An 11,320-nucleotide genomic window follows, 5' to 3' on the forward strand; every position below is an offset into this window, starting at 1 on the left:
TATTTTTACCGTTTTGTCACTACTCATGATGTACAGTGAAAGTAGTAATGTTTCTTAACATATTTCAGAATTTGGGTTCTGGGAATTTTGTGAGTAAGATCTGCAATGCATAATGTCTTTTTATAGATTCTACCACTACAATTTATGCAGCATTTCTTTGGTACTCTTGTGGCGACCAAACTAATGTGTGATGAAGCGCAAAACTTTTCTTTCAATATTCTACATCTGTTCTATTAATCCTTCCTACTAAAGAATCCTAGACTATTGAGCAATTCTCAGGAATTAATCAGTGGAGTGTCTGTATCATTATGAAACACATTTCTTTAGAATTCTCCCACTCAATCTGAGTTGGGAACCTGTCTTTCCTGTAGCACAATTTATTCCCTTTCATCTTTAATTGCTCCAAAGTCTCCTAGATACTTGACAATTGTGACTGATTCCAGTGCCTGACTGCTGGCCATGTAGTCAAACAATATTGTATCTTTTCATTTATTCATATGCATGACCTAAAACTAAAGGGAAAACTAGTACTTTATGGGAAGAATGAAAACAGAAGAAAGGAAAGAGATGGAAAGTGAGAGGCAAAATTTTAATGGCAGGAGAATGAAATGAACAGTATAACCAATTAAATAAGTAAAAAAATTACAGACATTTTAAAGGGATTAAACATAGAAAGTATAGTTTATGGGAGGACAGTGGAAATGAATTTTGGTAGGAAGTTACAATATGGGAACACTAGGAGTGTAGACTGGAACCAATAATATACTGTTTAACAACTCACACTGCAACATTCTGGAACTCATGCCAGATGGAAGAATCATCAGTTTCCAAAGAGTGAAGTAGGTACATTGTTTGTATACTGTTACAATTGCACTCTACAAAGCGATAATGTGTGTTGCTTATGTAGGCTCTTTCTTATATTTTTACATACATCAAACAAAGCTGATACTTCCTGCAGATGACTCATGTGCTATAATTAACAGAAGGTATTAATAATAATGTTTCCAAAGAATTAATAAATAATTTGCCACAATAGGTCTCTCCCCTAATTCTGGGTGGAAGGGGGGGGGGGGGGGGGACATCGTATACAGATCCTAACAATGAACAGACTAGAACCAACAGTTAATGAAAAGATGAAAAGAAATCATTCAGTAGGGTAAAAGGTTGCAGTTTTCTTGAGTATACATAGTGATGTCAGTTTGAACTGGAAGTAACATTTTATTGCACTTCTTAAACAGCAAAGTTCAGTAATGTATTTATGCAATTCCTAGTGTTGAAAACAAACAAAATCAATTTCTGCATATTAATATCTACAGCATAATTTTCTGGAGTACCTCATCACTTTGGAAGAAAGTACTGATTGCACGGAAGTGGTTGGGGAGGATATGTGGTGTTCACAGCCATCTAACTGGAACCTCTTAAACGAATTTAGCATTCTAACTGCATCTTTACAATATACAAGGTGTGTTTGAGTTCTAAGGTCTCATTTTCTTTCTCAGGATTGTGAGCGCATACAGTTTAGCTTCAAATACTCAGAATCTCTTTTTTTAAGCAGAATACAGGTGGTAACACTGTATGGCACACAATTCTACTGCAGATGCAGTGACACTGAGGATTTATTTTGGTGCTACAAATAGTGATGTTTTCATTGTACAAACAGTGAGTAATCATTGGCTTCCTGTGCTTGAGAGACTGACACCCATTGAAATTATAAACATCAGTTGAATGAAATGTGTGGTTATGGTGCCATAAATGTGAACACTGTGCATTCAATGGCAAAATACTTCAAAGAGGCTGAATGTGTGCTGGTTTGCCAAGGCAGTGTACCAACAAATCAGCTGAACACAACACAGGAGTTTCTTCATGAAAACAAAGAAATGGAGTGGCTCCTCAGGACCCTTACTCAGTTGACATGGCTTCTAGGATATTTTGGCTTTATCCAATGGTGAAAGATCACACATTCATCAGTCGTACTGTTATTGCATCAGCAATTTGCCAGTGGTCAAAACAGACTCCTAAAAAGGCATTTGCAGTGAGCATATAATCTCGAGTTGACATTGAGAATACTTTGTATGGTTGCAGAGGGTTTACATTGGGAAATGACAGAAGTTTCAAATTTTCATTATTTTGTGAAAAAGAAAACCGTACATCTTTCAAATTAAATATGCCTCATATGTATTTCATAATGAATATCATCGTAAGTAATCCATTGCATTGTGATAAGAAAACTTATACTTACAACTTCAAGACTAGATGAAAAAGTAGCCTTTGTTACTCATCACTAAAGCTTTCATTGCCTCAAGGAGTAGTTCATGGCGCAGCCTCAAAAATCTTTGATCATTTGCCCAATAACAAAAAAGTATCATACTGGTAGCAAAGTGAATTTTAAATCTAATGTGAAATCATTTCTTTTGATCAACTCTTACTATCCCAGAGACAAATATTTCATTAAACATTGGTCATGTGAGTAATATTCACAGTCTGTTCAAACCATTCTGGAACATTCATAAGTTCAGGCCAGTGGTCTGCTGGTGCAAAATGCAGTTGGCATCCCTGCACACACCTGTGCTTAATATGTAATTGACAGACATTTCATTGTTGTATGTCAGTTAACTATTGTTCAATCTGTATTAGGTAGAATGTTGTGTCATGAATTTTTAGAGGAGCAACATGTCTGCATGAAATTTTGTGTGAAACTCAAGAAAACCTTTACAGAGACACACCAAATGATGCAGGAAGCCTATGGTGATGAGTGCTTAAGCAACACTCAGTGTTACAAATGGTTCACATTGTTTAAGAATGGCCGGATGGAAGTTAGAGATGACACTCATTCAGGATGCCCCTCGATGTCAAGCTCATGTTAGGAATGTTAACAAAATTGTGCATGCCAATCAAAGACTGACTGTCTGAGAGATTGCAGAAAAATGCAACATTTTTGTTGGGCTATATCATACAATCCTGACACAACGTCCTGGAATGTGTCATGTTGCCACCATGTTTGTCCAACGGCTCATGAGTCAAGACCAGAAAGACCTTCGCCTTGCAATCTGCGAAGAGCTTTTGGATCGCACAGATGACAACAATATGAGAAGAGACTCATAACTGGTGATGAGAGGTGGGTGTATGTTTATGATGTTGAGACCAAGGTTCAATCTTCAGAGTGGGTTGAGGAAGGTTCTCCAAGACCAAAAATGCTCATCAGGTCACGCCAAATGTCAAAGCCATGCAGCTAGTTTTCTTTCACTTTGAAGGATTAGTTCTTCATGAATTTGCGCCACAGTGCCAAACTGTAAATCAGTGGTATAATCAGGATGTGTTACAATGCCTGCGAGTTTTGCATTACAATAATGCATGTGCTTATTCATTCCTGTTGGTGTGTTACTGTTAAACAAAAAATGAAATCATTATGCTGCCTCATCCTCGTACTCTCCAGATGTGGTCTCTGTGAACTTTTTTTTTTATTTCCAAAGTTGAAAATCCCATTGAAAGAACAAAGATTTACAATGATAGACGAGGAAAGAAAATTCACAGATGGCAGTTCATGCAGTCCAGCAAGAGGTGTACCAAGACTGCTTTAAGAAGTGGAAACGGCATGGTTACCAGTGTGTCGGTTGTAGAGGAGAGTATTTCGAAGGAAATCATGCACAGTAAGTAAAAGGTAAGTGTAGAAAAATTTTGTGAGCAATGTTCCAGAATTTATTGAACAGATGTCATACCTATATCTACTTACATACTCTGCAAGCCACCATATGGTGCATTGCAGAGGTTACGTTGTACCACTACTAATCATTTCCCAACCTGTCCCACTTGCAGATAGAGCAAGAGAAAAACGACTGTCTATATGCCTCCTTAAGAGCCCTAATTTCTCTTATCTTTGTGGTTGTTATGCAAAATGCATGTTGGCAGCAGTAGGATTGTTCTGCATTCACCTTCAAATGCTGGTTCTCTCTTAAATTTTCTCAATAGTGGTCCTCAAAAAGATTGTAGTCATCCCACCAGGAATTCCCATTTCAGTTCCCTAAGCATCAATGTAATACGTACGTGTTAATCAAAGCAACTGGTAATAAATCTTAAAAGCCCACCTCTGAATTGTTTGAATGGCTTCCTTTAATCCAACCTGGTGGAGATCCCAGTACTCTGAAGGGGTACTGAAGAATGGCTTGCTCTAATGTTCTATATGTGGTCTTCTTTACAGATGAACCATGCTTTCCCAAAACTCTCCACTGAGTGATGTGGCGCAGTGGTTAGCACACTGGACTTGCATTCAGGATGATGATGGTTCAAACCTTCATCCGGCCATCCTGATTTAGGTTTTCTGTAATTTCCCTAAATCGCTTCAGGTAAATGCCGGAATGGTTCCTTCGAAAGAACAAAGCTGATTTCCTTCCCCATCCTTCCCTAACACAATGTGACCGATGACCTCGCTGTTTGGTCCCCTCCCCCAAATCAACCAGCCAGCCCAAAACTCTCCCAATAAACCAAAGTCAACCATTTGCCTTCCCCTCGGCAGCCCTTACATACTTGTTCCATTTCACATCGCTTTACAGTGGTACGCCTAGACATACAGTGTGTCTCTCTTAAGAGTCATGAGGCACATTTTCTGCAGTGTTTCAGTAGATATTTGAAATTTCCGTTTTGCCCTGTGCAGCTGTAGTCAGCCCTAGCAAATAGAGCTCATTGCGCCTTTCATGTGATGCACAGTGTAAGCGGAAAGAATCTTTTGTTTCTTGTTACAAACAAATGATTTTTAAAGTGCAGTTTTGTGTGGTCCCTTGATAAAGTGGTACCTGGTTAGTCCAGTCTGATATTCATTTTATTGATATGTATTAACAGGAACAGTAAAACACAAATAACCAGTACTCCAGCAGTGACAGCACTGCTCTGGCCTGCACTGTCTCCTGTCGCCAAGTATTCAGCACTACTGGATCGCTGCTGGATAGCTGCATATGCATTGTGTCTCCTGTCCCTATTGATAAATATCGATAAAATGAACATTGGACTAGACTATTTTGGGAGCGCTCTATTGAATGGGCAAGTGAAATTCACATTTAACAATAATTTGTTATGTAATGGGGAAACAAACTGACACCCAATGGAAATAAAATGACACTTTCTGTTATCACTGGGCGTCATAAACGACGTGATGAGCAGTAAAAGTTTGGGATGATTCCAGCTATGCAATGCAAAAACGAAACTGCAAATATCTTCTGAAATACCATAGAAAATGTGCCTGATGTCTCTTAGGAGAAATTCCTGGTGGTATTGACCTGACTGTGGCAAGTAGCACACTGCTAATGCTGTATTCAAACATTAAAGGACTGTTTTTCCTACTCATCTGTATCAACTTATGTTTTTCTATGTTTAGAGCTAGCTGCCGAATTACATCAACTAGAAATTTTGTCTAAGCCCTCTTGTACCATCCTACAGTCACTCAATTATGACATCTTCCCAAATACCAAAGCATCATCAGCAAAGAGCTGCACATTGTTGCTCACCCTGTCCATCAGATCATTTATGTATAACGAGAATAATAGCACCCCTATCACAGTTCCCTGGGGCACTCCTGAAGATACCTTTGTCTCTGGTGAACAGTTGCTATTGAGAGCAATATACTGGGTCTTGTTACTTAAAAAGTCTTTGAGCCACTAACATATCTGTGAACTTATTCCATATGCTCATACCTCTATTAACAGTCTGCAGTGGGGCACTATGTCCAACGCTTTACAGAAATCTAGGAATATGAAATCTGCCTGTTGCTCTTCATCCATAGTTTGCAGAGTATCGTTTGAATAAAGGACAACCTGAGTTTTGTACAAGCGATGCTTTCTAAAACCTTGCTGATTCGTGGACAGATGCTTTTCCATCTCAAGGAACTTCATTATATTTGAACTTAGAACATGTTCAAAAATTCTGCAGCTAACCAGTATTAAGGAAATGGGTCTGTAATTTTGTAGGTCAGTTCTTTTATTGTTCTTACATACAAGAGTCACCTGTACTTTTTTCCAGTCACCCAGGTCTTTATGCTGGGTGAGAGATTCATGCTAAATGCAAGCTAAGTAAGTGGCCAATGCCGTAGACTACACTTCGTAAAAATGAATTGGTTTTCCATTCAGATCTAGTGACTAATTTGTTTTCAAGTCTTTCAGTTGCTTCTCTATTCGAGGTATTTGTATTACTATCTCCTCCATACAGAAATCTGTGCACTGGTCAAATGACAGTATAGTAGATAAATATGTTTTCTTTGTTGGCAAAGTTTTTATCCACTTATAAATGAGTAGTAACAAAGGCTACATTCATTTTCATTGAATATAAGCCAATGTACTGAGCGAGGTGGCACAGTGGTTAGCACACTGGACTCACATTTGGGAGGACAGTGGTTCAAACCTGCATCCAGCCATCCTGATTTAGATTTTTCATGATTTCCCTAAATCACTTCAGGCAAATGCCAGATGTTATTTAAATGATCGGGACACAGACGTACAAATGCCCGCAAATCATGTTTGCTTAGCCTCTAGACTGACTTGTTTGACATCATTTTGGTAGAAATCGTCCAAATTATCTCTGAAACTATATAACTAACTTTCTATTTCTTACAGGCATTGTAGTGGTCATCACGCAAACATGGGAAGCTGGACAGTTATTTTACATCAGGTGGTACAAATTGTGGATCAGATAGTTTTTGCAAGTTGGTCTTATAAAAGGTGGTGGTGCTGTAAGGAGTGGTCATATTGAACAAGTTTTACTGTGGAAACAGTCATGAAAAGGTGACTCATGTGACAAAGAAGTGGACTGAGTAGAAGCTAAGGATTACATGAGATACTATAGTTGACATAATCATCTTGAGAGATTCAGCAACTGTGTAGAGATTTACAATAATTCTCATTTGTTGCTCCATCTCAGTTGCATGTTTTTAATTAAATTACATGTTTTGATCACTCTGGATCATCTTCAGGACTGCGTAGTTGCATCAGGAACCTGTCTTCAGTTCTCAGAACTGCATCTCAGAGTACTCTTGATATGTGGTTCTGAGTAGATAAGCTGGGTTCCTGTCACAGCTAAAATACTTAGATCTGAAGCTGATCCAGAGTGACTGAAACATGTAATCTAATTAAAAATGTGCAACTGAGATGGATGGAGCAATAACTGAGAATTATTGTAAATTACATGATGTAGTTGGAAGGATGAAATTCTGCTAGAGTGGGGGAATGTTAGGATGGTTAGGTCTCATTTAAGTGTGTAACTGGGGAAAGTGGTAGCTCTGGAGAATTTAGTTAATAAATTCCAGATCACGATAGTGTTCTATAATTAGAGGAGCACTGCTTTGCTGTTTTTTAGTGTTTGTGGTCGTTTGTAAATGGAGAGAAAACCACCAGAATGGACAGGCAAAGGGGAGGAGAGGGGGCAGAGAGATCTAACATGGAAGGTGCATTTTGTATAATAGATCCAGAAACTGCTTGCAAAATGGAAAGCTGCTTACAGTTATATAATCAAATGAGGCAGATAAAAACAATGGCTATTTGAAGAAATGCTTTTAGTGTAACTAAATAAACTGCATTAGATGGTTTTAATCTCTGTTGAAAAAAATCTGTGTTGTTTAGTTGTAGTAGTCATTTCTTGTTAATGGGCCAGTTGCATCAGTGTGGAATCAGATATAATTAATAATACAACAATATAATTATAATATTAAGTACTTCAGCTATCTGTATGGTCACTGCACACCACTGATAGAGATGCTATCTACATTTAACTGTCATTTACCTTCTCCAATTAAATTCATGGCATGTGTTTGTTTTATGATTAATGTTACCTTATTTGTTTTTGACCAACGGCAAAATTAATTGATGATTTCATTTGCTTTCTCTGTTTTCTCAGTGGGTATAACAATTACTGTCATCAGCAAGGAGAACTTCTTCCCCATGGCTAACACTGTAGGGAAAGTCATTCACGTATGTCAGGAACAGTATTGGTCTTAAAATGCTACATTGAGGAATTCGTATATTAGTGTGTGTTACTAAAAGTTTAAGACTTATTTGTGGTATCTGTAATCTCTACTCTTTGTACCATATCTGCAATGTATGATCAGAACCAGTCATTAATTACCTCTCATATTCCTAATGCTTATAGCTTATTTAGTAAAAACTTGTGGTCAACAGTTCCAAAAGCCTTAGAAAGATTTACAAATTGTTTAATTTGTAAAGAGAGAGAGAGAGAGCCTTTTTTTGTCAGAGATACCAATAAGGCTTACTGGCACATACTGTCATAGATCAAGCCTTGTCAAAAAATAAACCTGTGATACACTGATCTTTGTTAAGAGTGGCAAGTAACACTTTTGTGAATTCTGCAGTGGCTGATTCAACACTTCCACTGCTTTGGAAATCAAACTGAGTCACTTAAAAGACTGTGTTGTATTATTCAAGTAATTCATTAATCTGTGTGTCTCAATTGATTCTGTTATTTTTGAGAAAGAAGTGAAATAGGCCAGCAATTTTCTCTGACTTATGCATTACCTTTCCCTTAGCAGCAGTACAGCTCTTGCCTGTTTTAAATACTCTGGAATTATGTTTTTTAAGGGAACTTGTATACTCTAGATGCATTGATTTAGTACACATATTGGTACTTCATCTAAGCCTACTGACTTTTTACTTTTTAGTTTTTGTACAGTTGTACTAACTTGATGCTCTTTGGTTGATGGTAACATCATTGTACTTAATGCATAATAATGCATGGGTGTTATATTTGTTTTTGGGGGATTTTTGCTGTAGCTTCTCGGCAGCACTCAAAAAATGCTCATTCGCATAGTTTCCTAGGCAGTGTGGAGAATTTATTACTTTATCCCGATCCGTTATCAGCATTTTATTATGCCTTTGTTTCTTTTTCCTGTTTCCTTTTTTTCTTATGATGTTCCAGAATTACTCACTTTTATTCTATGCATTATGTATTATTTTGCCATTAAATGATTTTTTTGCAGAACACAAAAGGAAATTTTATATCAGACCTGATCTCTGAACACAACAATGGTATCTGAAAAATTACAAACTGTAATGAATTTCAAGTATCCTATAACTATCCTTAAACCAGTCGTGGGCCAAGTTTCAGTGCTGTGCTGAGACATTTTCTCATTTTCCATGACTGTCATGATATAAAAGAAGCAAATCTGAGATTCCCCATCAAAATGGGGAACACATAAGAATGTTGCACAACTTACTGCAGTCAGTATGTTTTCTGAGTCAGTTTTTACTAGCCTGCCATGGAGATAACATTGAAAATAAAGGAGGATTTTTCATCCCACCCATGTCTGTGGGATGTGACATCCCAAGACTACAAAAGAGAAGAAAAAGGAGGAATTTATGGAGCATTCATGCAAAAAATATGAAGTGTCACAACAGTACATGGTAAAAAATACACAATTCACTATTCAGGAGAGAACAGAAGAAACTGTATGAGTAAAAAAAAAAGGTGGTGCTTCTCCAAAAAGGTCAAACTGGTCTGGTCACCACCAATCACAGGTTTTACTACAAGGCATGAATTCAGGGGAAGCCAGCATAGAGTTTGCGATGAAGATTGATAGACTGCCATCAAAATAATATATTTTATTTTATTTCACAATTTGTACAGTTCCATATACTGAGTGACTATATTGAGGAATATTAGTTATATATGTTTACAAATGGTATGTAATTGTTGTTTCTAATTCATTGAAAATTATATGTATATATTTTCAGTAAATTAATATTCCTTCATCCACGTATTAAGACCACATGTTATATAATAAATCCTTTTGTACCATGATTGGTGTTGTTTATCTAATCTTTGCCACCTGATTTCTTTTAACATATGCTGATGACAATGTGAAACTACAGTTTGTTTACTCGTGAATGAACTAAAGGCACAATCCTGTTCTTCCACTGGTCCATCCCGTTTACTCTGCGTTAACATTAATGTTAAGCATATTTCATGTGACCCAAAAATACACATCTTATTCCAATGTGACCCAAGTAAGCAAGGTTGAACACCTCTTGTCTAATATATTACTCTAGATTGCGCTGTTACAACATGTGTAAAACAGAAAATACAATTTTATGTTTGCTTTAGCTCAAGTGTGCCAATACGATAGTTTATTGGATGGAGTGGGAAGGGGGGACCGTAACGTTGAGGGTGGAGTAGTTTTAATATTTTGGAAGGTGAATGAGTGTTTGGGGAGGGAGGGGGGGTGGAGGCCGTATCCCACACCCTTGCCCTCGAACATGGGTGCCCTTGCTTTAGCTCCTACAGCCCAGCTCATACATTTCATTCCCCTTTTTTCACTGAGCGTGAATGTATCTCTCGTTCTTAATTCCAAACATTGGAAAAGCATGCCAATAATTAGTAAATATACTGTGCCGAAAAAGAGAGACATGTTATAGCAGACTTAATCCTTGCATTTAGTTCATTTGAAACTTACTTCTGAATACTTCATTTCGACTATAGCTTTAAACAGTTTTCTAAGAACCATTTGCAGAATGAGAAAAGCACAAAATACTTTATAGTCCATGTTCTCAATGTTTAGAAAAGAACATGACATTTATAAAATCTGAGCTGTATGAAATAATTTACAGGTTTATTAACAATTAATTAAACTGTTTTTCCCAAAATAACAATTACTTATGTATCCTCACTGAGGATTAAGAAGTCATAATTGAAAATAAAAAAGATAGATAGTTGTCATTGCCAATTACTTTCATTGTCCATTTTGCCAAGCGACCACTCCTGTTGGAGGTTAAAGTACTGGTAAACTGTGAATGCATCTCATATTTTCTGTGTGCCAGTAAGTGCTCAGACAGGAATGGTTTTCAAATTTATTAGACCATTTGCTGATTGAGATCTCCACTGTCCATCTACCAGATTTCTATCTACATTTTCCTAATCAAATGATCCTTTAGAAGTATAAAAGCTACTTGACACTGAATTTCTTTCTAGGAAGTTGTGTTAGTGTAAGTAAATACACATCTTAACCATTGGTTCCACTTTTCCTAGGTGCGGATTAATAGATTTCAAGATTACTCAAAATTTAGAACATGTGATACCAAACATGTTTTCAAATATTCATTGTATTATACACAGTCTGCAATTGAAAATTCTTCCTGCAGATAACAGTCATTGGCCTAGATAAGATTTCTTCATATTGACGGGTTGTGCAAAGGCATCATCTTAACAAATACATACGGAACAGTTGTGGATGTGCCTTTCAAAGTTTTGTCTGGGAGAATATTTAGTTTATTTTCCACTGTTTCTTTAGATAAATTTGTATACATTGCTTGACAAAAAAGTTAAGCTCCCAAAA

Source organism: Schistocerca nitens, chromosome 4 (assembly GCF_023898315.1).
Source record: "Schistocerca nitens isolate TAMUIC-IGC-003100 chromosome 4, iqSchNite1.1, whole genome shotgun sequence".
Classification (NCBI taxonomy): domain Eukaryota; kingdom Metazoa; phylum Arthropoda; class Insecta; order Orthoptera; family Acrididae; genus Schistocerca; species Schistocerca nitens.